At 39.4% G+C, this 27968-nt stretch overlaps 1 long non-coding RNA gene across 4 annotated transcripts in view; it reads right to left on the bottom strand.

The window, feature by feature from the left end:
* Window positions 1-27968, bottom strand: part of LOC119151257 — a 109989-nt gene that overhangs the window by 6915 nt on the left and 75106 nt on the right. The gene's annotated exons all lie outside the window — the stretch shown is intronic.

Below are 27968 nucleotides of genomic sequence, written 5' to 3'. Positions count from 1 at the left end.
AAATCCCTTGTATAACAAAAAACAGGGAGCTGAGTGGTTCCATTCAGCTTTTCTCTGCTGAAGCATGGACACTGCATTCACTTTCCAGTGAATAAAGAGGCAGAGAAATCTGAGATAATCCATGGGAAGGCACTAAGACATGAGAGAATTAGAAAACATGACAAGATTGCAAGGCCAAGAAAAAAAAAAAAACAACAAACTGAAAGGACATCTGATAGTTGTTCTGATGCAGAAAAGTCTTAAGAAAAGGAAAATTTCTCTCAATGTATTGCTTTTTAGATATTGGTTAAAGAAAAAGAAGCTGTTCTATAGCATGTAACCAAAACACACTTGTGTGTGGCACCTCAGTACAGAAAAAAACATAGACCTGTTGGAGCAGGTCCAGAGGAGGGCCACAAAAATGAGCAGAGGGCTGGAGCACCTCTCCTATGAGGGCAGGCTGAGAGAGTTGGGGTTGTTCAGCCTGGAGAAGAGAAGGCTCCAAGGAGACCTTATTGTGGCCTTCAATACTTACAGGGGGCTTGTAAGAAAGCTGGGGGCAAACCTTTTAGCAGGGCCTGTGGCGATAGAATGAGGGGTAATGGTTTTGAACTAAAAGACAGTGGAACCCTAAGGATAAGGAAGAAATATTTTATAAGGGTGGTGAAACACTGGAACAGTGGCAGATGCCCCATCCCTGGAAATATTCAAGGTCAGGCTGGATGAGGCTCTGGGCAGCCTGATCTAGTTGAAGATGTCCATGTTCATTGCAAGGGGTTTGGACTCAATAACCTTTAAATGTCCCGTCCAACCCTAAGCAGTCCAAAGTACCTCCATTCTCTAAGTATTCCCTCCAGTTTTCAGCCATTTCACTGTCACTAATGCAAACGCAGCTCCAATACAACATAAATAAACAAACACTTAAGTGGTGTCCAAGGATAAAATAAGCTAGAAAACTGATTTGAAAATTAGATAGCCACTGCCTGGGTTAGGTAAACAAAAGTTCCCCAGGTCTCACTTTCTCTTCTGTACTAAACACAATGAGTCCTTTCTGTCCCTGTTACTTGGGCTCTCTGCCTCAGAACAGACTAGCTAATATTTGTGTTCTGGAGACCCTTACACAATCACATCACTTTACAAGTGTTTGATTCTTCCATGGCTGTTTACAGGATTCTGCTGCAACCAGTGTGATTCAGTATGGACAAAGCTAAAAAAAATTAGTGAGATGGATACAGTAGATTTTCATACGCTGACTGTCACCTTGCTGCTCTTGCTCTGTACAAAACACTTTCCTCTTTTAAAGGAAGAACAGGGAAAAGAAGAGCAATAGCTTTTCAAGGTATCTTTTTTCCAGCTGAAAATTCACCAGGAATTCAGGTTTCAGACTACTTCTGTCAATGATTTTATGTCAGAAGGCAATGTATTCATAGTGCATAAGTAGTAGGTAACTGTCACACTTAAACAGAAACATTTTTGTAATATTTTTGACAGTGCTAAATGTATGGATCAATGTATTATATTTGTTGCATCTAGATTTGTGACGTGGCAAGAACAAAAGGAAAGAAAAAATCTCTGAGGTGATTGAGACTGAGTGGACAAGGTGTTTCATGCTGTACATAATCATCTGAATACAAAGTTGTGCTGATTTTTCCATTAGATTTGAGCGGCTATTCTAGGCACAGTAACTGTCATTGCATGCTGCGCCCAAACTCTGCCAGCCCATGCCGGAGTTTAGGCCTTTCCTGCGTTCCAGTTCTGGTTTTTAACAGGAGGAATTTCAAGTACCTTTTCCTAGTGTTGTCCTGGACTGTTCATCAGTCACTGCATGGAAATATTTGAAACCTTTCTTATGGGTGTAATCCAGGCTCATGCTGGGTCTACTTGGGCAAGAGTGAAAACCAACATGTTCCCATGCAGAACATGTGGGAACTGTGTTGCTTCTGGAGTAGGAAGTAGGTAGGGAGGAAAGAATCCTATAATACTTGGAAAAATAATGGAAGAGACAGAAATAGGAAGGAACAGAGTAAAGTTTGTAAGGAAGTACTTGGTTGCTGTGATACATTTTTCTTCTTTCTACTTTGAGGTGTTTGTTATTCTTACTCACCTTGACTCCCTCTTTTCCTTCTTTCCCCTCCTTTCCTGCCTCCGTCCTTACCCTCACTAAAGCAAAAAAGAAATTGGGCTTTATCAGGAAACAAACTTTAACAGAGTCATTTCTCATGACTCAATACAATTTTGCATGCAGGTGCTGATACAAAAAACTGGCAAGAAGAAAACACTCTAAGACTTTGTTTCATAAGTTTAGAAGGCAGGCATTCTTTATTGCAGCACTGGGTGCATGGAGGATAGCATCTCACATCATGCCTACCTATCTGACCAGTGTTCCTCGATTTATTACCACAAAGCACATATATATCATATTACCCTGAAAACTAATACAAAGTATAACTACCCCCCCAAAATGATTCACATACGCATAAGGCCCTTGCGTATGCGCACTTTGCTGCTGGGGGTCTTTCTTGGGGTCTTTCAAGACCCCTGGTGGTTGAAAGTTGGTGAATTTCAGCTGAACTTGCCTGGGGAAGATGCGCATTCCTTGTTCTTATATAACTCCATTTGTTCTCTGCACTATACGGTTTTGCCCACAGTGCTCCATTACCCCACTTCTCTGGTCTACTGTTCTATCCCAGGTGTCTCAGAAAGAAGCTGCATCTTAATGAGCTCATTCAATAGGTCGATTGCTTTAGTATCAGCCTCTGTCACTGATTCTTTATATCTTAATTAAAACATTGGTGGCAACTGAGTCACAGAATGTGTGCCAAACTTCACATCCAAAAGATATCAAAAACCAGAATCAATTTTCTTAAGATAGAATTGTTGGTTGGTTATGTTTGGTGGATGTTAGGAGAACAACAAGGGTAGGTCTAACTACTGGCAAGTCCAGGGGTCCTCAAACTACGGCCCGCGGGCCAGATATGGCCCCCCAGGGTCCTCAATCTGGCCCCGGTATTTACAGACCTCCCCGCCCCCCCCCCCCCCCCCCCGGCCGGGGGTTGGGGGGGGAAACCAAGCAGCCACAGATGACTGCCTGCCACTTCATCTGCGCGCCCACCCCCTGGTTAAAAAGTTTGAGGACCCCTGGGCAAGTCCATGAAAAGAGAAAACTCATTAACAAAGTAGAAAAATAAAGTAAAAAGAAACAAGGTCAGAGGCAGTGGTTTCCCTGCAGTGACTGTTCAAGTTGTTACTTCAGCAACCTCTTTTCCTATTGAGAAAATTGCTACATATCCCAGAAAAATGTACACATTATCTATTACTGCAGTATGTATTATTGACTTGATAACTTCTGCACACTTTTCCTCACAGCCTTCCCCTTCCCTTCACACCAGGTTTTGTTGGTCCTGTTAACAGCGTGAAAAAGAAACAATTACTACAGCGCTAAGCATCTTCTTTTTCCCTGAAGCTCTATCGCAACTCAAGGTACAAAGCCCCTTGTAGAATAAAATCCTGAGTGATTCTAGTCAATCAGCAGTTTCCTAGTTGCTTTAGTTTTGTTTTTGCGGACCGTAAAGATATCAGCATGGAAGATAAAAACAATTTAGCAAAGAATTATGTTGTGGGCAATTGCACATTATTAATTACCGGTTTAACTAAAGAATTTTCTTTAATCAGGTCTCCTTTTGCACTTCATTTGTTCAAAGTTTATTTTTTTATTCAAGTTTGAATGTGAAGATCTCCCAGTCCTAAAATGTACATCATTCTGCACCCAAAGTAATTTTAATACTGAAATACTGTGTTGGACTTACTTTAAAAGCTCTTGCCTGAGAGCACACAAAATTGTGTTCACTGAACTAAAAAAAAAAAGGTACTTCTGACATTTTAAGAAAAGAAGAAAACAACAAGAAGAAAGAAGTCAATGGTAATTTCAATTGTTAATGTTTTACAATTGCCACCATTTTTCTTCTAAACAGTACTGAGATTCATGCTTAACAAAAACTAAATATTGGATTAAGCTTTAAAATACTGCATTTTGTGTCTGAATATAAAAAGCCACATTTCAGCATATCAAAAGAACAGAATAATTTCGTATTGTGTGTAAAATTGACATCCAGAAATTATTAATGCATACTCAAATATATACTAAAAAGATTTGTATGTTTCTTAAAACTAATCCTTAGGCTACTCAAGGTCAGCATATTGTTTTCCTAATCAATCAGGTTTTATTTTGATATCAATATAATTGTCTGCTCAGACAACATTGAAATACCTGATGATCAGGCATTGATGTGGTTTGCCTGGGAATGTATGTCTTGAGCCTGAGTGACAGAATATATGAATGTTTTATTCTTACTTTTTTACCTGTAAGGCATCATAGAAGAGATAATCTTTTACAATCAAAATGGTAACAGAAGATTAATTTCTATAGTCCTATTTTTAATTCTCTGCATTTCAGCAATTCACTGTGCTGCTTCAATAATACATAGTCTGTCACCAAACAAAGATATATTTTTTTTCTTCACATCTGAGGAAATATTAGATCAAATCTGAAAACACAAAAAAGGAGTATTTTTTATCTCTCAAATGAATCTTTCAAAGGTTCATCTTCTATGTTCTACAGGAAGTAAACACCTCAACAAGCATGCAAATCAAGTTATTTTTAATTTTTTATGTATCTTGTACGATACAGTATTTAATTGTGGAGCAATTATTTGTTATTCTCTGTAACAGCTAAAGGTTTGCGTTCAAGTTGTTTTGTGTACCATTGCCTTGATAATAGTTACCTTTTATCCCATCATATATGGATTAAATCTCAATTATCTTATCCATGAAACTGACAGAAAATATTTCTTTCAAGAAATATTGTACTGCATAAGCAGAAATAATTGATTTCACTATCCTTTCACTGTTAAAAGCTGTAATTTGAATACTGATAAAGTAGTGGACCACTGCTTTAACCACTATAACAGAAAACAGCTTCTTAATACATGCAATATTAGTTTGGTTATCCATATAAACACTGAAGCAAATCTGTATTTCCTTTCAGACTGTTAATTTACTAGAAGTATTTTTGTGGCTATTGAATGTTCAGCTTCAGTTTTTAAACATCACTATTGCTGAAGGGAATTACTTTAAGAATGATGCTGAGCCTGACAAGAGCAGAGGTTCGAACAGAAATGCTCGAACAACCTCAGCTAAAATTTATTTTCAGTAATGAATACAAATAATTATCTAGTACAGCTGCTTATAAATAATAAAAGGACCAAGAGTTAGTAGCAGAAAAAATTCCCACATAACTTGTGAAGTAATGGGAAAAAATATAAGGTACTGTCAAGTCACAGACTGTAAAAGATAAAACTCTCAAATTTACCCAGATGAATTTTCAGATAGCTTTTTTTTTACTTTCCCTGTTTTTTCTCTTGTATCTTTATAAAATGTCTTTAAGAAAGACACAGATGAAGGTGGTTTGCAGATTAGCCACCAATAACTGGAAAGGGTAATAAAAATATAGGAATATACATTTCATCACTGTTTCAGTGACCCTCATTAAACTTGAATTAGCCTTTTCAATTCTAGGATTTAACAGAAATAATTCTTAAATTTTTGGTTCAAATCTAAGGAAATTTTTAGCAACTATTTTAAAATTATTTTTTGTTTATTTTAATTGCACAACACTTTCTACTAGTCCTACATTTACTGCTTTGTCTTGACACTGTAAGCCAAATTTGGGGTATTTCTGCAATCCAATTGGCCATGATCTAGACATCAGAATTGTTTAAAAGTTTAGAATTATCCACAACTAGACTGATTCTATCATCTTTTTTTTAAGTACCCTACTGAAATCTTGCCAACAAGACAATCAAGTTTTCCGTTACCTGTACAAAGAATGTCCAGCGGTCAGAACTGTCACTGTCGGACCCACTGGGAAAAGAGACATTCAATATTAGCAAATCTCATTGAGTTTGTCTAAACGCTTTTGTCCCCTTTTATGTATGTTTCAAAAGGCCTAATTCTGCATCTGTTTCTTAAATCCATGTCAGGGCCCTGAGTCCATCCCCATCCTGTAGGTTTGGTGCATGGCTTCAAGCATTATCATTACCCTTTACTTTCTATAACTAAAACTGGATGCAGCAAATGCAAACACATTGCTGCCAGACTTTAAATATAGCAAGTCAGAATAATTAAAATATCTGTAATCAAACTCCTTTCAACTGTTTATATAACAAAAATCTGAAAATGACAATTAGTTCCGTTGTAACAACAGATTATTTTTATTTAAGTATTTCCCTGCAGTATTCTGCAGAAATCAATGTTCCAGTTTGCTTATAAGGAGTGTAAACCGGAAACTTTCTCACTGTGAATGGAAGTCTTGGCTTTAACTTAGTCACTTATTTTCAAAATATCTGGTAGAGCAAGAGTCATATCTCTTCCTCTGTGTGTCACAAAAACAATTAACCTTGCAGAAAACTATGCCCTTCTTCATCTGTTGGAAACATCAACCAAACTGCCTCCTTTGAAATAGCTGAGTTATAAAAGTATTTTAGGATTTTTGAAGGATGCCACCTCCCGTGCGCTGTATGGCATTCCTTGCTTTTTCCCTGAGATCCATGAAATCTCTCTGAATTCCACTTGTTTTCCAAGAAGCAGAAAATAGCTCAGGTATAACTTCCAAACCAACCCTCTGCCTCTTCAGCAGTGCCCACCCTACATTTACCATGCACTTTGTGGCTGTTTTGGAGCACGACTTCTTCTATTCTGCTCTGGGGACCTCTCCTTTCTTACACCAACCCATAATCACATTTATCAAGTTTCTGATAAGGTCATGAAATTTTCACCTCCCTTCCTTGTGCTACATTGCCAAGTGATCTTAGACCTTTGTAGAATAAGCTGGTAGCCTGTCTCCTGTGCTTTAATAGGTCTGGCAGCTTGCATACAAAAATTAAGTCAGAGAAGCTTCTGTGCAGCATGACAGCTACAGGGGAGTAACTGCCTTTTAGCGAGGTCTTCCCCTTGAACCAAGAGAGCAGGGAACTATACCAGCAGAAACCTTGTACCACAGGCTCGGTTTTTCTTGAGATGTAACGCACCTACGAGTGCAGCTGCTATGGGAAGTCTTGTGTTACTGAGGGAAATGAAGGGAAGATAGTAAGCATAGTGTGCTGGGTCATCAGCATGGCAGAACAATCTGCAGGACAGGGAAAGGTGCTCTGGGCTGGGGACAACCGACACTGGTGTATTTTCGTTACATTACCATTTTTGAGAAATAACATCTTCTTTTCATTTACCCCTCTTTGTTTCCTCTTTACTGCCATTTTCCTTTAAAAAAGTTTGCAGGACAACTGCCTTAAAAAAAAAAAGATAAAAATTGAATGGCTAAACTCTTTTATTGCTTGTTCAAACCAATTCCGCATAAACACACTATTTGAAAGTGGCATTGACTCCCCCTCAGGAGGAATGACTTGCCTCTTCCAGATCAGATAAAACGCTTTGAGAGAGGAAGCATGTAGCAATTTAGCCTGAACAGCTCTTTGACCCATCTGCCTTGCCCAGTGATGCTTCTGTTCCCCTACACACACAGATCTGACTGACATCCTTTTTTTAATGATGTATCTCCTGGACTGCAAGGCTTCCAGCCTCTGCAATCACATGCACATTAGAGATCCTGTTCCCTGCTTGCATTTTTTCTTACTGTCTCCTTTATGTAGGATTTGGACCAGCAAATTCTCTTTTATAAACAAAAGTATAGTTTTGAAAGGATGTCAGAACGGGAAATGCTTGTACCTGTTTCACAGCTGCTTTTTCACTTGTCAGTTTGTGCAATCCCAGCACAAGGACTTATAGCCAATTCTGCAGAAAATCTTCAGGGTAATACTTAAATAACTGTCTTCAAACTTTTTTTTTTTTTTTTTTTTTTTTAAAGGGAGAGGAGTGGCTATAGTTTGCATACGTACACAGAATTCTTACTGTGACAAATCTTTCTGTAGCTGGGAAACATAAGATAAAAAGGAAGTGCTGGAGCCATTGTTCCAGAAGGAAGTACAAATTCATCAGAATATGGGGATAAGTGTAGAAAAGTATGGAAGAAATAAATGTAAATCTCAACAGTCTTGAATATTTTGATTTCATGTTTCACTTCAGATAGTTAAAATACCAGATATAAGGACTCTTCTGTGTTCAGAGCTCAAGTGTTCCTCAGGTGGCGATTGGGGTATCAGCCCTTATTGCGTATACAGAAAATACCCGTCTTCCAAAGCAAACTTAGGATTGCTAATAGAGTTCCTCTACGAGGAATATTGAGTTTCTGCAGGGACCAGTGGCCTTTGGCTCAGCCTAGAGTTAGGGTTAAAGCTGAGAGAAAAATAAAAGTCCAGACCTATAGTATGAACGGGCCTGAAGAGAACTAGGCAAAAGAAACCGAGGGCAGCAAAAAATCCTTTCTGGAGTTTTTTTTTACTCAGTGGAACTACTGTCTTGTGCAAGGGACTGCCTAAAGTTAGGGCTGGGACAAAACAGAAAATCCAGAGCTTCAGCTAGAACAGGACTGGATAAAGACTACCAGTCTTGCATTCAAATAATTGCTATGAGCAAAAAGAAACACAGCACACATGGAACTAAGAATCCATTGTTAGCCTAATTAATCTTTTAACAATCCAATAGTCCAAATTGTCTAGTGGAGTACAAAGAAACCCCATTAATAATGAAGCTAATTTTTGCACATAATTTTCTAATATCTGCCTATCTATCTACACTATCTACCCAGTGTCCCTCTGGCTCCAAAGGCTGACACTTTCAATTTTCCTCAGGAAAACTTGGGGGCAGGGAGGTAGTAACAGTTTTTCACTTATTCTTTGGCATTGCAGCAATCACAAATTTTATTCAAAATTAAGGCTGCTGCCTTTCATTTTCCTTAGGGGAAAAAAAAGCCCACAGGCAAATTTTAATATGATTGCTCAGACTGTTTCCCACTACACTAACCTAACTTGCACAAATGTTGAGACATATTTAAACATTTTGTTGGAATCCTCTTATCTTTCCCACTAAGATTATTTGTGCAATATCTACTGCAGTGGTAACTCAGTACACATATGTACGATAAATACAAGACTAGCTTTAGAAATTATTGTAGAGGAGAGAGATTCAACTTCACATTTGAAAATAAGGTTATTCCCAAGAGTAGCTTTATGCAAAATTGTCCCTCAGAAGAGCAGTAATTGGAAGCTCAGCTCTATGACCTTTCCCTATATTCACATATTTCCTCATTTTCCCATGCTCACTGTAAGAACTGGTATGTAACAGATCACGTAGAGAGAGAGCTTTGAGAAACATCATACTGCTGTGGTAAGTTGAGCCCTTTGCCTTTTGCAAAGTAGTCTTTAGTGAAGAACATACAGAATGAAAAATACTTGACTGACTGCAAGCCTCAGCATCTGAACTCACCTTGGGTGCTCTTACTCTGGGGGACTTCATGAACAATTTATAACATAGAGAGTGTTTTGAAGTGCATTCTGAAAAAAACATAACAACTTGTATTGTGTTTGCGTGACGAGGTTTTGGTAGTGGGGGTGCTGCCAGGGATGCTTTCCATGAGAAGATGCCAGAAGCTGCCCCTATGTAGGACCCAGTCAGTTCTAGCTGGCTCCAAGATGAGCCAAGGCTGAGACAACCAGCAGCGATGATAGTGCCTCTGTGGAAACTTATTTAACAAGGGGTAAAAAATGCTGTGCGGCAGCAGCTGAGAGAGGAGTGAGAATATGTGGAAAGACAATTCTGCAGATACCAAGGTCAGCGAAGAAGGGGGAGGAGATGCTCCAGGTGCTGGAGCAGAGATTCCCCTGCAGCCCATGGACGTCCACAGTGGAGCAGATGTCTACCCTGCTGCTCATGGAGGACCCCATTCTGGAGTGGAACAGGTGGATGTGCCCTGAAGAAAGCTGTGACCCCATGGAGAGCCCATGCTAGAGCAGGCTCCTGGCAGGAACTACAGCTCCACGGAGAGGAGCCCACACTGGAGCAGGTGAAGCTTCTGGCAGGACCTGTGGCCCCACATGGGACCCACGCTGGTGCAGTGTGTTCCGGAAGGACTGTAACCCATGGAAAGGACCCATGCTGGAGCAGTTCATGAAGAGCCGCAGTCTGTCGAAAGGTCCCACACTGGAGGAAGGACTGTCTTTTGTGGGTAGGGCCCCATGCAGAATAAGAGCATGAGGAGGAAGGAGTGGCAGACACACAGCATTATGAACTGACCTCAACCCTGTTCCCCATCCCTCTGTGCTACTCGGAGGGAGGAAGTAGAGAAATCGGGAATGAAGCTGAGCCTGGGAAGAAAGAGGAATGGGGGGAAAGTGTTTTAGATTCATTCTTATTTCTCATTATCTTACTCTAATTTTGATGGGCTATAAGTTAAATTGTCTTGCACCACCTCAGCCTTCAGAATAACATTGATTCTCATAATGAAATTCTGTCAAGTCAAGGAGAGTCCACATGGCGCTACATCCCTTCAAATGACATCACACACTCTGATACCAAAACATACACCCCAATACCAAACAACAAACCTTTGACTCTCAGTAAGAGACCAAAACCAATAACTAGAGGATAACTAAAGAAAACAGGAGACTTCAAAAGCAATATTACCGGTTTGTTTGCCTGCAACTACAAGGACTTTGAAGACATAGCAGTGAAACTGCACATTTCTTATTTTATAAACACAAGTGGAGAACACTATTTCTGTAATGCTATGGAAATGCTTATTTACTCAGCAACACTTTTGAATGTGAAAAGCTGACTTCAGCTACATCAGGATCTATCTACCAACTTCTTTTTTTATTATTTTTCCAGAAGGATAAACATAAAAAAGCTAGGTACAATAAAATTTCATAGGATTAAAATTTAGCCACTTTTTGTTCCACTACAGAGATGGAAAACATAACGTACACAATCATCTTTATATGTAGTTTGTTGAAGTGAACACAGGCAGGGACTAGTTAAGAAATAACAAGAGCTTCCCAGGGCTAGCAAATAATGTGCCTTAAAAAACGAACTCTCAAAACCCTGAGAACAAATAAAACCACAAAACAAGTATAAGATTTAAATACTGAATTGAAAAAGAAAATAAAAGGAGTTCCCATGGTCCAATGTGTTTTTCTTGGCAGAACTAATCTATTGCAATACCACACAAAAGAGCATAAAATGGAACAAAATATCCTGTCTTTTCTCCTTTTTCTCTTTCCCCCTATCCTTTGTTACCCTGTATGCCTAAAACGAACTGATATTTTAATTTCAGTGTAATTTTGTGGGTTTGCTTTGTCTTCATTTTTTGACCTAAAGGTCAGTTCTCGTATTATTTTTTTTCTTCACAGTTTTAATCACTGAAATCTCATACAGTTGCACTGTTGTTATGACACTTAACCCACAGGCTGCTTGGAAATACTTGCCTAGGAGCTAAGACCACAGCCAAAAGGAGAAGCAGATGATAAGTATCTTTTGATACAAAAGCTAAACCAACATGACTCTTCAGAAGGCTCTCCAGATCAAAAGGACTAATCAGTTGGATGGCATACTTATGGGTTTGTGGTGATTCTATTGTCATAAACATTTCAGTTATGAAATTGTTTGGAGTTATTACACTTGTTTGGATGCAGATGGTTGTGTAAGTACTACATATCTTATACTGTGGAGCTTGCTTTCTGTTCTTGAGATGGCTACTGTGTCTCAGGACAGGCAGAAGTTTATGGAAGAAAAAAAAACAGTCACAGCTGAAGGGAACGTTTCTAAAGTATAGCAGGGCAAGCAAGAGGAAGAAACTCATCAGACAGGGAGTCAGTTAGCCCTATTTGTAATTTGGGACACTCATGAGGAAAGAGGATTTGCTTGACAGGCCCCAAAGATGACAGAAAATAGAAATTCCCCACCCTAAGAAAACAGAGCTCAGCTGAACGCACTTGGATTACAAAGCAGGCCTGTGAAGGAACATGCTCCCTAGTGACACTGGGGATTGGCAGTTTGGATTTGCTGTCAGACCTGTTAATTTGATCTGTCTCACCTGCATATTCTGAGATATTTTTTTTATCTAAAAGATTTATTTTATTCAGTTTAGTATTTTGTGTTGTTTTGGAAGACTGCTTTCAGGACAGACACATTTTGCTGTCTTTGAGGCCTTCCTCACCGAATGGAAACGGGTGGAGTTTTGGCTCCATGCTCCAGTTAGCTCAGGGCCCCCTTCCAAAGGGCTTGAGCAGCTCAGATACTTCCAGGGGTGTATGCTGGGCATGAAATACTCTTACTTTTTTCTTAAATTAACATGTAATTCCTTTATCTAACGTATTGTTTAGGTAGTTTTCTTGCCGTTTGGGCCACAACCCTCTCAGTAGATCTGGGTATATGTTAAATCCATTACGTGGGAGCAGAAAGGAATCAGCTCTCTGCAACGCATACTTGCCATGGACTTACAAATACTCCTTTTGACTGAAAATATGATTCCTTGCTCAGAAGATATATTTGTTACCAATAGAAATCAGAGAATTGCTGCATTCTCCCACACGCTTTCTGCAAATAATCATCATGGCAGTCCCATTCAGAATGACAATCCCTGGCTTTCAAGGCCTCAGAGAGCTGCATAAATGCATTCTCTGTCTTGAAATGTAGAAATAAATTGGGTTTTTTGACACAGATAAAAACGTTCCATACAAACTCTCAGCGACCCACTTGCACAGCTATTGCAGGGAGAAGCAGCAGTACTCACTCCGTGGCATGGGTAGGTGCCTGTGGATGTACAGCAAATCAAGACAAATCATCTGAGACTTCTACTCTGGGCCATGGGCTGGCTGGTGAGAAAGCTGGCAACCAAACCTACAGCTGATCTCATGTCAGGAATGCAAACACAGGAACTGTGCTACTTGTCCAATGCCCTGATATCAAAGGTCTGCCACAGAGAAGATGTGCTGCCAGATCCAATCCTTGTCTCTAGTAGGCTGGGACAATCAGGCGTATCAGCCTCCTTTGCCCCTCACCTCATCACTAACACGCTTGTACAGCTATTCATCTACTTCTCTTCATGACAGAGGCAACAAAACCTTTACACAAATACCTGTTTAGTCAACTTGAGGCTAAAAATTTAAGAAAAGTTACAGCTTCATTTTCACGTTCTTTAGAGGCCTGAGAAGTAGAGTGTCTGTTTCAGGTGATTTTCTGGATTTATATAGGATAACAGTTAGAAGCTCTATATTAGTGAGCTATTAGTAGAGAGGAAAAGATGGAAGAGCTGCTGCTAAGCTGTGTCTAGGAACTGGCTGATTTTCTCAACTCAGGTCTCAAGGAAGTTCATTAAAAAGTATGAAGGATATTAGAAGTACAAACTCTGGCTGAAAACCAGTAAATGCTAATTAACAAGTGCCATGAGATCTGATGCAGCATTTAGCATGCCAGCAGCTATAGACCATCTCACCTTGAAGAGAATGGGCAATTATTGAACCACCTTTTGTTTTAATATAAATAAAAATATGTAGCCTTCAAGCAATTAGTTGTGATCCCCTACCCTTCCTTTACACAATGTCATACAGATGCACTACTCCTATCAGAGGTATAGAGTAGAATTACAGGCTGCATTTATTATGGAGGCTGACTGTGATAATCCGTGCTCTTTGTTTCACATAGTAATTTGTGTAACTTTCCACAACCAACTTGAATACTAAATTGTTTGCAAGGAACACTATTCTGAAAGGTCACTTGCCTAAAGCTAATTATACCAAACAATGAGAAGGCAAACACTTACCCCTCCCTTACCAAAACTTGAATTCTGCAAGATACAAACTTACCTTCTGAGACAAATATTTTTTCCTTTTAAATTGTAATTAATTTGCAAGTGTATTTTTTTTTTTTTTAAAAAAAAAGAATCCATTACTGATGGGGAAAAAACTGAGAGCAATTTAGCTTATTATTTTTGACAGGTAGCCTTTATAAATTTGCTTGCCATAAAAACTTTAAATCTTTCTGTAGAAGACAGAATCACATCCAAATATTGTTGGTAGCATACAGTTAAAGAAAAAAAGTCATTCATCATATACTTATTTTCATTCATAAAAAATAATGTTATTTATGTAAAACATAAATAATAAATAAATAATGTAAAACAGCATTTATGTGGGGGTGGTGATCAAAGTGTTCATCACATTATGAATTTAAAATTAAGACTACAGATAAAGTGACTCAACCTGTGAGGCAAAGGGAGGCTGAGATGACAGCACCACAAGAAAAAAAATCAAGAAAGAAAATACATCTGATCAAGTCCTTCTGGAGTCTGTATTAGGGACTTTCATTCTCTATCATAGCTATTTGTATAACTCTGAAGCAGCCATTGAGAAACTGAGCTGCAGTGGTTTAAATGAGATTAGAATGAGCCCCCAGAAAACTCAGTATGGACAACCAAATTACAATGTGACTTGCCTGTGGTGATACGGGCTGGCTTACACTCTCTCCTTGCTTACTTACTCAGCTTTAATTATTAGCTTGCATTTCAAGCTAAAAAGAGGATGTCCTTGTTTCAGCTGGGATAGAGTTAATTTTCTTTTTAGTAGCTGGTGCGGTGCCGTGTTTTGGATTTGGTGTGAGAACAATGTTGACAGCACACTGATGGTTTTGGTTGTTGCTGGGTGATGTTCATACTAAATCAAGGAATTTTCAGTTTCTCAGGCCCTGCCAGTGAGAGGGCTGGAGGGGCACAAGAAATTGTTCCCCTCAGGACAGCTGACCTGAACTAGCCAAAGGGGTATTCCAGACCATATGATGTCATGCTGAGTATATATAAGCTGGGGGAAGAAGAAGGAACGGGGGGACATTCAGCATTATGGCATTTGGATGGAGCCCGGCTTTCCTGGAGATGGCTGAACACCTGCCTGCCCATGGGAAGAGGTGAATGAATTCCTTGTTTTGCTTTGCTTGCGTGCACAGCTTTTGCTTTCCCTATTAAGTTGTTCTTATCTCAACCCCTGAGTTTTGCATTCCTTTCCGATTCTCCTCCCCATCCCTCTGGGTGAGGGGGAGTGAGCGAGTGGCTGCATGGGGCTTGGTTGCCAGCCAGGGTTAAACCACGGCAGAGGGCTTTTGTTCCAGCCCTTCTTTAGCCCAATACCTAAACATTGTTTTTAGAAACACCTGTGAGATATTTGAGAGCAAAACTTTACAAAGTCTAAATAGGATTAAAAATAGTATGGTATGCTAATATTCAGACTAGAGTTTGGCAACATTGCTTAGTCTTCCAAACATCCTATTTCTGTTTAGTAAGATGAGACATGTAAGAGTAGTAAAAGTTCTGCTTTTCCAGAAAAGTTCTGCTTTTCCATTCTCTTAACATGTTTACACACATCAACTATCATCTGAAGAGTTTAATGTCTGTGTCACCATGTAGGAATTAGTTCTCTAGAAAAATGCGGTAACATGAGAATGCTTTGATATCTTTGAGTCCTTAAAATGTCAGAAAGACTAAATCTGCAGCTTAACTACAGGTGAGATTGTACGGTGCATGGATAAAAGATTAACTTTTGTAAGAAAGTTACCCTTTCACGTGGGTTACCACCCTGCAGATTCCACAAAAACACTGCTGTTTGTGAACATAGTTTTGGAATCCATGTGCAGTAGAGATGTAGAAAGTAAGGGGTCTTGTCACGTTGCCCTGAAATGCCATCAAATAAAATGCATGGAGAGACAGAGTCTTTGGAACAGAGTTGGGATCCCAGATCCTTTCTCTCCCACATCAGCTTCCCACACATTAGACTAGACAGGTTTTCATGTCCATTCTCTTCCTAATTCACTGCTGTAGTGAAAGAATTTTTCGCAGCCACTATGCACAAAAAGGCAGGCTGCCTTTGACAGAAAATCAAATGCAAGGCTCCCATAGCGCAGGTGAGTGGCCAGCTTCACAGCAGTTGGATAAAATGCCATAAGGAGGGTTGCCCACAGTAGGTTCATCCTACACAAAGATACAACTGTAGACTCATATGCAGAGCACGTATCTCAGACTATTCCTCTCTGATGTACAAGAGGCAGGGAAGCACATTATGTCTGGATCATGACAGGGCTTAGCCATAATCTGGACACCAGTCTGCTTGGCCATCTCTGCGGTTTTACAAGAAATGGCTGTTAACACAGTCTCCTGCTTTGCTGCAGAGATTGGTGGGGACTATTTCAAATAGGGGTTAAGCCCCTCTTAGGTCCAGGCAAGAACATCTGGCTGCTACAGAGCTAGAACGCATTCTAGCTGATCTTTTTAGTATTTTCAATTAGTGGAATTAAATTATGTACTTTGAGGTGCTAGGGGGCCTACATAATGGTCGTCATCATCTCTGACTAGTGGAAACTACTACTAAGCTTAAAACCATCGCACTTGGTTGGTACAACTTTAAGACTCTTCATGGCATGGAATTATTACCATCCTATTCTAACACCATTTGGCGGCACTAGGTTTTGTTCCTGCAGCCATTATATAGAGTGAAGGACTCCATGTGAGAGCAGGGAGACTGAGCAGAGAGCTCCTACAGCTGGGAGTGCTAGTCTGTCCATGTAACTCCAAATCCACCTCTTACAAACTATAAAATTTTCACAACACACGCTTTAGCCTGTTTTTCTGTATGGCACTACTTCTTCAGAGGGAGTCACTGCAGACTCAGATTTTTTTTTTAAAAAGAAAGATTGTTTATGGTTTTACACTGTCTCATTTTTCATGAGTTATGAGATAAACAGTATGTCTGCTGATAGATAACACTAGTACCACTTGCTTGCTAACACATTTGGGTCAAATGGAGCTTGACCCAAAGGATACCAAGGCAGTCTTCTGTTGCCTCTGAATCAAAGCCCTGCACAAAATAACACCCAGGAATTACTTACTTTCCAATTTGTCTTCTGTTCTAATGGAGAATATCTGCATACAACATTTTGGCTATAGATAATTCAATTTATCTGGTGTGTGCTTTGCATACTCCTTATAATGACTCTCTAATCAGCCCTGTCTAATCTGGTATTTCACACTTTGATGTACCTTGGCACTATTGCATATTCTGAACATTTTTCCAGGATAAAAGGGGCCAGCAATGTAACAGAAAAAAAAAAAATATGCTTAAATCAACACTGAGAAGGACAGCTGAAGCTGGTATCAAATGGCTGATACTGCTGCCATCCAGTTTATGCTGACACAGAACTGCTCTACACTTATCTCAAGACAGTAAATAAGTTGAAGAAAAAAAAAAAAAAAAAGATTGCAACCCAAGTTGAGCAAGATAAAGAGACTTCTTCCAAGGTGGAAAGAAAGAGCACTATTCTATGGAGTCTGACATCCTGATTAGGATCCACAAGTTACCACATTTCACCAAAACACCTATCTCTGGAGCTCACTGCTCAAATGATAGAAGTGAGAAACAGAAAGCTGTTGCCAAGTTTAAATACTGGGCAGCAGGGTAGGATACCAGGCTAACCAGGCACCATCAGCTGCAGCCTGGGAAATAAACACAAGAACTCAGACAGACCTAACTTTGAAGGTTAGGCTAGGCTGCCACTTCAACTCATAAACAGAAAACAACAAACAAAAAACTAGGAAGTAGTATGACTGGTCAGATGCACCAGGCTATATAGAAATGATTGAGTTCTGCAAATTTCAAGTGACCCCAGGAAATATATAAAAAACCCCCCACAACATCTCTATTACAAGAAAAAAAATATTCTAAACACTCCTTTCCAGAGAAAACTTTCATTTTCTCAGTATTTATTCATTGAAATCAAAAGAAGGTGCCAGATGGGTAAAATACTCCCTTTTTCTCCCTTACCTTAACCTCTCCAACCCCACCGTTCAAAAAGAAAAGAGGAAAACCTGTTTAAACACTACATCAGATCATCTGTTTTCAGAAGCCCACAGGCTTACATTGATGCTGTGTTCAGGTTGAACTCCACAACTGGGAGCACATTATCCCCAGAAGTGAACAAAGATTTATCTGCACCTAAATTTATTTATGGTCTGCGTTTGGGCTTTGCTGATGCCGTTCTTTCTTTGTGCAGAGTCAGATTTTCTTTTAACACAATAATGAGCACAGACTTATTACAATCACTTGCTCAGTAAAATTGCTCTCAATAAACTAAGGCTCATGTAATAATCACTACATTAGCAGTTGGAGAGAGAGGAGAATATGAAAGCTGTGGACTTGCTTTGTCTTCTGAAAGGTGATTTCTTCCAACTAGAATGAATAGAGAAAGAAAGGGGAAGGTTATTCTGCCACTGTCAAGCTAGGGAACGAACTAATCTGGTGTTCTGTCTCAATCTGACACATTTCTCAGGCACTTAAATTGCTCTCAGAAATTTAGAATATATTAGGGGAAAAAAACCCCCAACCAACCAACCAACCAACAAACCAAACCACGCTTTTCTCAGAACTCCACTGATTTGTCACCGGTTTATTACGTGCTGAAACAGTCACTGACTCAACATGTTACAAATATTTGTCTGAGTCTTTAAAACCAATGCAATGCAAGCCAAACAAGTAATCCTGAATAGTCTCTACAGTCATATAGACTCAACTGTCTTCATGTGTCAGAGCTTCTGAATGCATTTAGTATTCACGCAGAGGCAATCAACCCAATCCAAATTCTCATGCCTTTTAGATACAACATGCAACTTTGAAGCTAGACAACAACTGCTTGCTAAAAGTAATTCTGAATAGCATCTTACAGAGCATCTATAAGTTTTAAATAGTCAAAAAGACGAAGTTATTTTCCTACAACTCTGATGGTTTCTACTTGCTCCCCCATCTGCACTCCCAGTTAACTAATGTGGCACCAAAAGCCACACTACTCTTCCAATGTCTCTAAAGCATGCACAAACTGCTGCTGAAAGAGAAAAAAACAACTAACCAAAACCCAAAAAAGGGGTGCAATTCCTGGATGAGAGAAGAGTCTTAAAAAACATCTCTCTGAGCCTTTAGGCTTTTTTCTGGACACTTTGACATAGACCACACCGAGTGGAAAGGAGACACTGGGTTTTTTGAATGCTGTTGCTCTTTTCTCTAAGAGCCATGGAGAACTTGGCACCAAGTTCCTGCTGTGTAGCTGTAATCTGCTTTTGGTTCTCACTTCCAGCCAGTTAATTGCTTTGGCAACAACATATCATCTGAGCATGGTTTTTGCTACCAGGTAATTACCACCTTATAATTAAATAACTCTTCAAAACAGTTTAGTCTCTTTGGTTTTGTAATTGAATCCACAGCACTGAGCAAAGTCATTCACCATAGGCCTTAGAGTCAATGTGACAAAGAGCTTGAACATCTGAAGGTGGAAATAAAGTTAAGAATACATCTCCACGGGCTTATCTTTCTGCTGGCTCCCAGCCAGTGCTGTTAGTGATGGCTTTGCCTGGTGTCTTAGCTTTGCTAGGTAACAACTGCGTTAGTAAAATGCTTGCAAGTAGCTAAACCTGCTGAGGATTAAGCTAGGTCAAAGACATTGGTGGACTGTCAAGATCAATCTTCCTCTTCATCAATAAACCTTAAACAAGCACATTATTCTGTCACCCACCAACAGTACAATCTGATGGTGTCTGCTCAGCCTGGGCTCTGTCTCGAAGAACAGTCAGCCAACTGGCACAGAAGAAGCCAATATTTAAATGAAGAAGAAACCAATATTTAGATTGTTTCAATCATGGCTAAACAAAAGCTTCTTCAATTGCAGGAGCTGCCACTGGCTATCTGCATCTCCTGTGCCTAACAAAGGGGAAAAAGCAATCGGGACATATAAATCGCCAAAGCCACTTACATCTTAAGGCACTTAATTCCTGCCTAATAGGTTAAAAAAAAAAAAAAACACCAACAAAATAACCCACGTTTTTTGTACATTAAGTGTGACAGAGACTGATTTTCTTATGCACACTGAATGCTCCAATTTCAGAAGAGAATTAGAGTTGTAAATGTGGAGTCAGCTCGGGAGACCCACAACACAGATTAAGAAGCCCAAACCACATACGAGAAGAGTCTTAACAAGCATCTCTCCACTCAGCTTTTACCACTGAAAGCTTCACCTTTTCTTTAGGCCACACAACTCATTTTTGCAGGTCCTCATCTCAGAATCTGGGTTCTGCCCTGTCATTCTCCTCATGATTATGGACTCCACTAGGCAGCACAATCTGCAAGCGAGATTATGCAGCACCAAATACTGTAGCGCTCGGGTTGCATCTAAGATGTTCAGGACCTGGTAGGAAGAGTCATGGCTTTCACCTGCTCCACAAAGGTGTTTTTCCATGCCAGGGGGACTCAAGTAAAAGAAGGGCTGACCCTTGCTCGGTTTTCAACCAATACAGAACTACAACAAATCAGACCAAGAATGCAAAGCTGCTCCAAATTCACTCTGTTTTCAGGTACAGCATTGTGGAGCTAGCCTCAGGCTCTCTGGAAAATCTGGCCTTGTCCAACCATCAGTAAATCTCTGAAGCCCAGGAGTGGTGCTGAGAGTGGCCCCTGGAAAGGCTTTGCCTCAGGGCTGGGGTGGGAGAGAGAAGGGAAAGGAGGAAGGAGGCAGATTCAGCTACACATGGACTCTCTGAAACTAATGATATCTGAAGGGGCTATACTAAATGTAGCTTTTCTCTGAAAATATCTGTCAAAATAACACCCCTGACAAGAACAAAAAGATTCATTGCTAGCCTTACTGCCTGAAAAGCATCTGGGGAATGGGATCTTGAATGTCACTTGTTTTTTTTTTTGTTTCTGCAAACAAGAAGCACAGGTCTAGGACTCTACTTCTGAAACTGTGTTTGAAGTACCACAACCCCTGTGTGCTAGGGAGATCACTTCATGCTAGATGTCTAACTTACCAACAGGGAAAGCAGGGAAAAGAAAAGCTTAGTATGAATATCATCTCCATCTACTCTCCATATTTGAGGTCAAGGATAGAAACATTTTAATAATTCATTAATTACCCGTTTCTTGTAATCAGATCTCACTAGTTTATGTGCTATGGTAAGACTCCTCATGGAGATGGACAGCAAAACACAGTGATTTCTTTATCTGCTTGCCCTACTGTATTTTAAACAAGGCAGAAAACATTTTTCACAATGCCTAAACAAAGTCTAATACAGATTATATTTAGTAGTCATGATAAAAAAAGATCTTGATTCATAGAAGCTTCAATATTTTCAATTATACTGGAGCCTGAAATAGATTTTCAGGCAAAGGACAGTGTTTCCCATAGTTGGATGCTACGAAAATTTGTCTCTGAACATTCTTTCCAGCTTCTAGTAGTATAGATTGCGTATCTCAAGTTATATAAGCAGACCTTCATCTGTATTATCCTTTGTTTAGCCCTTCTAAATGGAAAAAAGGTTGTTTATCAGTTTGCATGATTTTTCCTGTGTAAAAACCATTAGGCAATAGCCTCAGCAGTTATTAATCACTCAATCTGGTGTTTCACTTCCGATTTAAATTAGCTGAGGATATGCTTCATCCTGTTCCTTACTCTATGCATAAATCTCAGTGTGTGTTATCTACTTCATTGAGCCTATCAAAGTGTCAGACTTCCAATGATGCAGAAAAAAAATCTTCAGAGAAGGTAACAGTCTGCTGAACTTCTGTAGAATATTTTCAGACAGTAGAAGAGGGCATTTGGAGAGAGAAGAAAAAGCTGGATGTTAAGAATACCAAATTTAACTTTGATCTGTTTCATATCAAAGAGCACACAGATTTTAATTAGATCTCAGGCTCAGAAATGCTATTGCACTACCAGACAAAATTAGAAACATTTAGTGTTATCAGAGAGAAACCTGGGGATTTCCACACTGGCAGAGGAGCATTGATTACAGTAAGTAGTGCACCATGGCTAACATATTTTTGAAAAATTTGTAATGTGCTTAGTGTTCATGCCTTTCGCCAGATTGAGAGCATTGCATAATGAATTCTTGTTTACTGACAAAAAAAAAAAAAAAAAAAACATGGCAGGAACATTAGCTATGTAGGTTTTCTTATACTGCAAAATAGTCCCAACTTCAGAGTAAACATATATTTTTGTAACTAGGTTTTGCAATGCTTGAATTTAGGTAGGAGGGGCAAAGTTTGTACAGAGAGTCTTTTATCAGATTAGCTGAGACAGCTGGGGAAAAAAAAAAAAAAGACACAGTCTGGGGCACAAGTCCCTTCGTCAATCACTGTACTAAATCACTGAGTACCGCATACTACTATTAGTTATAAACTTCATTCTACAGAATAAGACTAGGCACATTGAAATGGCCTTAGAAAGGTAAATAAATTTATGCAGTCAGCATACTGGGCACAGGATAATAAGAGTCCACCTGGGGAAGCATTTAGCCACACTGCTAAATGTTTCAAAATAATCTTGATGTTTGTCAAGAATATCCTGTTGGAAAGCTACTTCAGAACTTCATTTATATGTTTTTCGGTTGTTATATTAATCGTGGCCAATCCATACCAATTTGCTCCTGTGCCGTCATGTATTAGTTTTTCAGATTAAATACTTCTCCCTCCTCCTTCATATGTATGCAGTCAGTACTTAGAGAACCTCTTCCACCTTCATTCTGATAAACTGTCATGATGTAACTTCAGCTGGCAACTAAGTACCATGCAGCTGCTCCCTCCCTCCCCACTCTCCCTTGGTGGGATGGGGGGGGAGAACTGGGAAAAAGGTAAAACCTGTGGGTTGAGCTAAGAACAATTTAATAATTGACATAAACCAAAATATTATAACAACAATTGTCATAAAAAGGGGAAAGAGGAATAAAATCCAAAAGAAAAAACCAAACAACAACAAGTGATGTGCAATACAGTTGCTCACCCCCTGCTGACTGATACCCAACCAGTTCCTAAGCAGCAATCCAAGGCCCTGGCCAACTCCTCCAGTTTAGGTACTCGGCATGATGTCCCATAGTATCGAACATCCCTTTGGCTAGTTCAGGCCAGCTGTCCAGGCTGTGTCCCCTCCTAGTTTCTTGTGCCCCTCCAGACCTCTTGCTGGCAGGGCCCAAGAAACTGAAAAGTCCTTGACTTCATATAATCATTACCCAGCAACAACCAAAACCATCAGTGTGCTGTCAGCATTGTTCTCACACCAAATCCAAAACACGGCACTGCACCAGCTACTGAGAAGAAAATTAACTGTATGCTAGCCAAATCCAGGACAGGAATTCAAACTTTTGTAGTTCCAGTTTGTATGAAACTCTGTCACTCTGATAACCTTTCAAGATCTTCAGGTGATGAGCACTATCCTGAACTTGTCTTTCTTGAACTCAGCTGAACAGTGTTATCCAGAGAATTTAAAAATATTTTCATCATGGTCCCTACAATAGCATTAATTGCCTGTTTCTGTAAGCAGATCAGATCCCAGTCCCTGAAATTCATTCAGTAATTCTGCCCAGAACAATAACATTTCTATATGACCCGCTGTTCCTCAACTCTGCCCACTTCATTACCTTTCTACCTTTAATACTTCTTGAATGAGCCTATCCCGTATTTACCAATAATTTCTCTGGATAACATCAAAATGTTTTTTCCTTTTTAGGAAAATAAATTATTTCTGTTAGGTACAAGTCACCCTCAGTAATCTTTTTTTTTTTTTGTGATTTTTTTTTTTTTTATTATTATTCTGGGGGAAAGGGTCCCCCCATTGAATCCTACCCTATTTTGTTAGTTTCTATGCAACTCCAATTTTTGTTTTCAACAGAATATAGTCTAAATCCTTACACAAGTCTGAAACAAAAGCAATGGAACTTTAGTTGCTTGTTAAGTTATATGTTTCCTATTCTGAGGACTCACATAACCCTAAATCACCTCTCTTTTCCCCTGGTTTTACTTATCAATGCTTCCAAGATAAATGATGTTATAGGTGCACCTAAAACTTCTTACTCACTAATAGAAGATTTATAACTGATTTTGGCTACTTCACAACCCTTAAAAGTTATACAGCTGTCACTCCGATACACAGTTCTGTTTTAAAACTCTGGAAATTCAGAAGTTAGTCCCTACAAAGAGTATGTATTTTGCAGCACTCAGTTTGCCAAATGTGTGAAGGTACTCAGAGCATAAGGAATTTATACAGCAACAGAGGTACCTGAAGCCCGCTGGGAAGAACTGAGTGAATTCCTAAATCACCCATGAATTCTGGCCCATAACAGCCTTGAATTTCATATTAATTTCATGTTTATATGTTATGCTTTTTTCAGAGTATCTTTTTCTTATATAAAATGGGCTAAGTAATTACGATAATACCATCCTTCTGCAACTTCTTTAAGTGAAAAAAAAATATTATCCAAAAGCTATTCATGAGTCTGCGTGTGGATGGAATACCTCTCAAGTCACTCATAATAAGCTAAAAATGTTGTTAGCACAGAGGAGCAAATACCTGAACAATTCCTAAATTAATTGCTTCAAAGTAGACGCTTGTTTCCTTCACTGAGCCATCAACTTTTGTGCACGGTGAAACAGGAACTGAGTATTGAAAGTGGCAGCTGGACTTCAACAGCAATTTCATGAAGCAGATATTTTAAATATCAAGTCTGATTAGATAAATTATTGCTATTATCTACACTTCAGACATCTACCAGGCTGTCAGTGCTTGCATTCAGTCATAGATGGTTCATGCATAAAATTCACAGCATGATGACTGACTGACAGATAAAAATATTAACATCTATATATTACACTGAATTAATACATAACATTTTAGGTGAGTCACCAAATCATTAATAGTAATACTTATTTCTGCATACTTTCATTTTCATCTTGGATCTATACTGAGCATACTTCATGTGAAATAGATAATATGTTTCCTCATTAACAGAATAATTAAGGACCACAAATAGTTTCTGTTTATGGCAGACATGCTGTTTTGATTATGTATCCCAAAATAGAGTGAAAACATCTGGCTGGGAGTCTTAGTACTGTTAAACTAAAACCAGCATGTTTTAAGTGGATAGTTAAGTAGGAGTTACTTAAACTGCAAAGCTGAATCACTTTAAAATATACAGGAGTATCACAGTATTTCCTGATTACTTGTTTCCCATATCAAATACTCCTTAGAAAGTATGCTTAGTCAGAAGGAGACAAAGGTTCCCGCTTTAAAAGTAAATTCTGTAAAGGGGGAGCTTAAAATAAGAGAAGTACTTTGGAATAAATTTTTTAAAAATAAGAAAAAACTAACAGAGGTTCCATTCTATTCTTTCCACCATCTTATTCCTCCTGGCCGTAAAAAAAAAAAATTCTAGTATTCCAAAGAGCCATAAAAATAAACAAGCTTTTATCATACATGAAAACCCTTCCCCAGTCAAGCGATGACATCTGATGTGATTTTGACCATCTGTTTTGCTGACTGACTGGAAATCAAGCAAAAATGGGCTTATAATAATTCTCAAATATAATAAATGCATTTAATTATATTACAAAATAATAAAGGAAAATAGGATGCAGTATGATAAAGGGAAACAGTCCTGGTTATTATGTACAATACGACAAAAGAGCAATAGGAGCAAAGCGTCAAATCATTACTGCAAAGCGGTACAGAGACTAAGAAAAGGGCACATCACCAGTTATCACCTTAACACCACCCAGGCCCACACTTAGGCTGGGCAGCCCCACTGCAGCCAGTGACAAGAGTCTTGCGGTAACTGGGAAATTCCTACACAGTGCACCCACCCGTAGCTGAGGCTTCTTCCCAGTCCTGGAGCTCGCTCACCTTTATACTCAGTGAAAAACAAAAATAATTTACACACCCAGTGTATGTAAGCTTTGAAGTTTGTGCCAAGTGCAGGTGTCAGCTGCCTCACCATCCATAAGGTCCACACACACCAGGGACATTGGCCAGGCACCCCAGTGTGGTGGAGTTACCGCCGTGACACAGCTGCACACAGTATTTACTGTCCGGATGGCCCTGCCCACATCTTGCTTGTTCGAGGGGCTCAGGACAATTTATTGTTGTCTCAATTAAACAAACTGCTCATTAAAGTTGTCCTTGAGCTCACTGAACTCTCTGTCCAAATTAAACAGTTCCTAATTAAAGACTTTTCCATAAGCAGCGATCAATTTAATAAACTTTTGCCACACCATCAAACAGGAATTTCTCTTGGCAACTGTCTATGCCTGTCACACCACTGCCGTGCGCTTCTGCTGTGGTGAGGTGCAAGCATGTTCAGACCAGCTTCCTGGACTTCAAGCAATAAATTCCTTTAGTACTTGGAAGTCTGAAGAGTCAAGCAAGCTGCTAGTTTGTTGCAGCACAAACAATCAGGCTGCAACAAGGCTTTTACCATCAGTCAGAGTCTACTGTCCATGCTGTTTCTCCTCCCCCCAGAGGCCAGACCACACTGCTCCTCCTCCATCCAACCCCCTCTCCCACCCTCCTCAGGGCTATTTAACTGCTTAGCTGAATGAGCTACAGCTGCACATCATCCATGTCCATCAACCCACTGCCTTCGAGGCAAGGCCACAGCTGCATGCTATCAATGCTAATCAACACATTGCCTTCATTCCTTTGTAATTCTTCTACACTAGTTCATGTGGATGATGATGACTTTGATAAAAAGTAGTTTCGTTATTTCTCTTAATGATTAATGGATCCTTCCATAAGCTACAGACAATGTAGTACTATTCAAAATTAATTTAATAAACAAAGGGACTGCGAAGAGGGCTTGGAAGAAAGATTTAACATTCCTAGTATGTCTTGGAAAATTAAACTTCTTGGGCATATCTAGAGTGAAATTTAACATATGGATATATTTGTTCTTACTCTTTCTGATTAGATACATATACTTACACACACTCATACATGTTTGGTATAGTGTATAACAGACTGTAACTGCTTTTAAAAGGATTACCCCTATGGCTTTTTGTGTGCATCTTAAAGTGCTATTTTTAAACTGGGAGCAGGAGAGCTCCTTTATGCCTCCTGTCTCAGTTTTTTAAACCAGGCATAATATACAAGTTATGTGTGAAGTCCTGTTTTGTTAAAGAGCCAGTTGTAACACAGCTTTACCCATTCACAGCAACAGATATCTTCTGAATAGTTCACATCAGTGAAGCTTGGTCTTTGTTGCCTTGTAGACAAAACCAAGCAAAGAAATAGTATATTCTGTTCTGCCCAGTGACCTGAAGTATGAATGCAAAATATTTTATTGGGAAGCAATGGGTTTAGAGGAGCTCGAGCTATGTCTTGCTAGATGCATGGACTCTGTAATCAAAAGTCCTATGCTGAAAGGCAAGAGAGGATTTCTCAGCTATCTTTCAACATCATAACCTCCCCTTTGTCTCAGTCTATGTGCCACTGCTGCTTGAGGGTAGATCATAAAAAGCCTTATAGTCGAAGGAGCATTACTATCTAATACTCCTTCCAGCAGCAGTTCGACATCATGTCCCGTCCTGTGCTGTGGACCGAGTACCTTATTGCATCTTGACCACGGAAAATGCATAAGTGTAGCCAAAGCACCAGCTGCATTAGTCTCACATCAACATATGGAGACTGATAAAACCTATACCTCCTTGATCAGATTTTTGTGGTGGGATCCCCTTTAAAGCAGATAGTATTAGCCATAACCGAGCCATTCTGCCAGCAAACCGAACCATTGCAGCATTCACTTTGGTGAACTGCATCTGACAGTTGACGTCTCCAGCAGACCTATTTGTGTGTTTAAGGCCCAATCCATTCTGCGCTGCAGTTTTTCACGAGCCATGATGCATACACTGGATTGAAATATTTATATCCTTAAAGGATACACACTTTCTGCAAGCTCTTAGATATGCTATGACAAAGTAGCCAACCTAGATCGTAATGAGCAATACAACTAGTCACTATATACTATAGCAGGACATAACTTGCTGAAGATTCACTGTAGTCTTTTTTACAAAGTCTGTGCTCAGAAGTGTTCTAAATATTCCAAAACCACTGAAGTGATTTTATTCTCCTTTTTCTTTGAACAGTTGATCCCCAAAAATGAATTTAAATGGTAACTTTTATCTTTGGCCTGTTAAAAC

This window comes from Falco rusticolus, chromosome 1 (genome assembly GCF_015220075.1).
Source record: "Falco rusticolus isolate bFalRus1 chromosome 1, bFalRus1.pri, whole genome shotgun sequence".
NCBI classification, from domain to species: domain Eukaryota; kingdom Metazoa; phylum Chordata; class Aves; order Falconiformes; family Falconidae; genus Falco; species Falco rusticolus.
The sequence above is the reverse complement of the archived record's forward strand: the minus strand, read 5'-3'. Positions and strand labels throughout refer to the sequence as shown.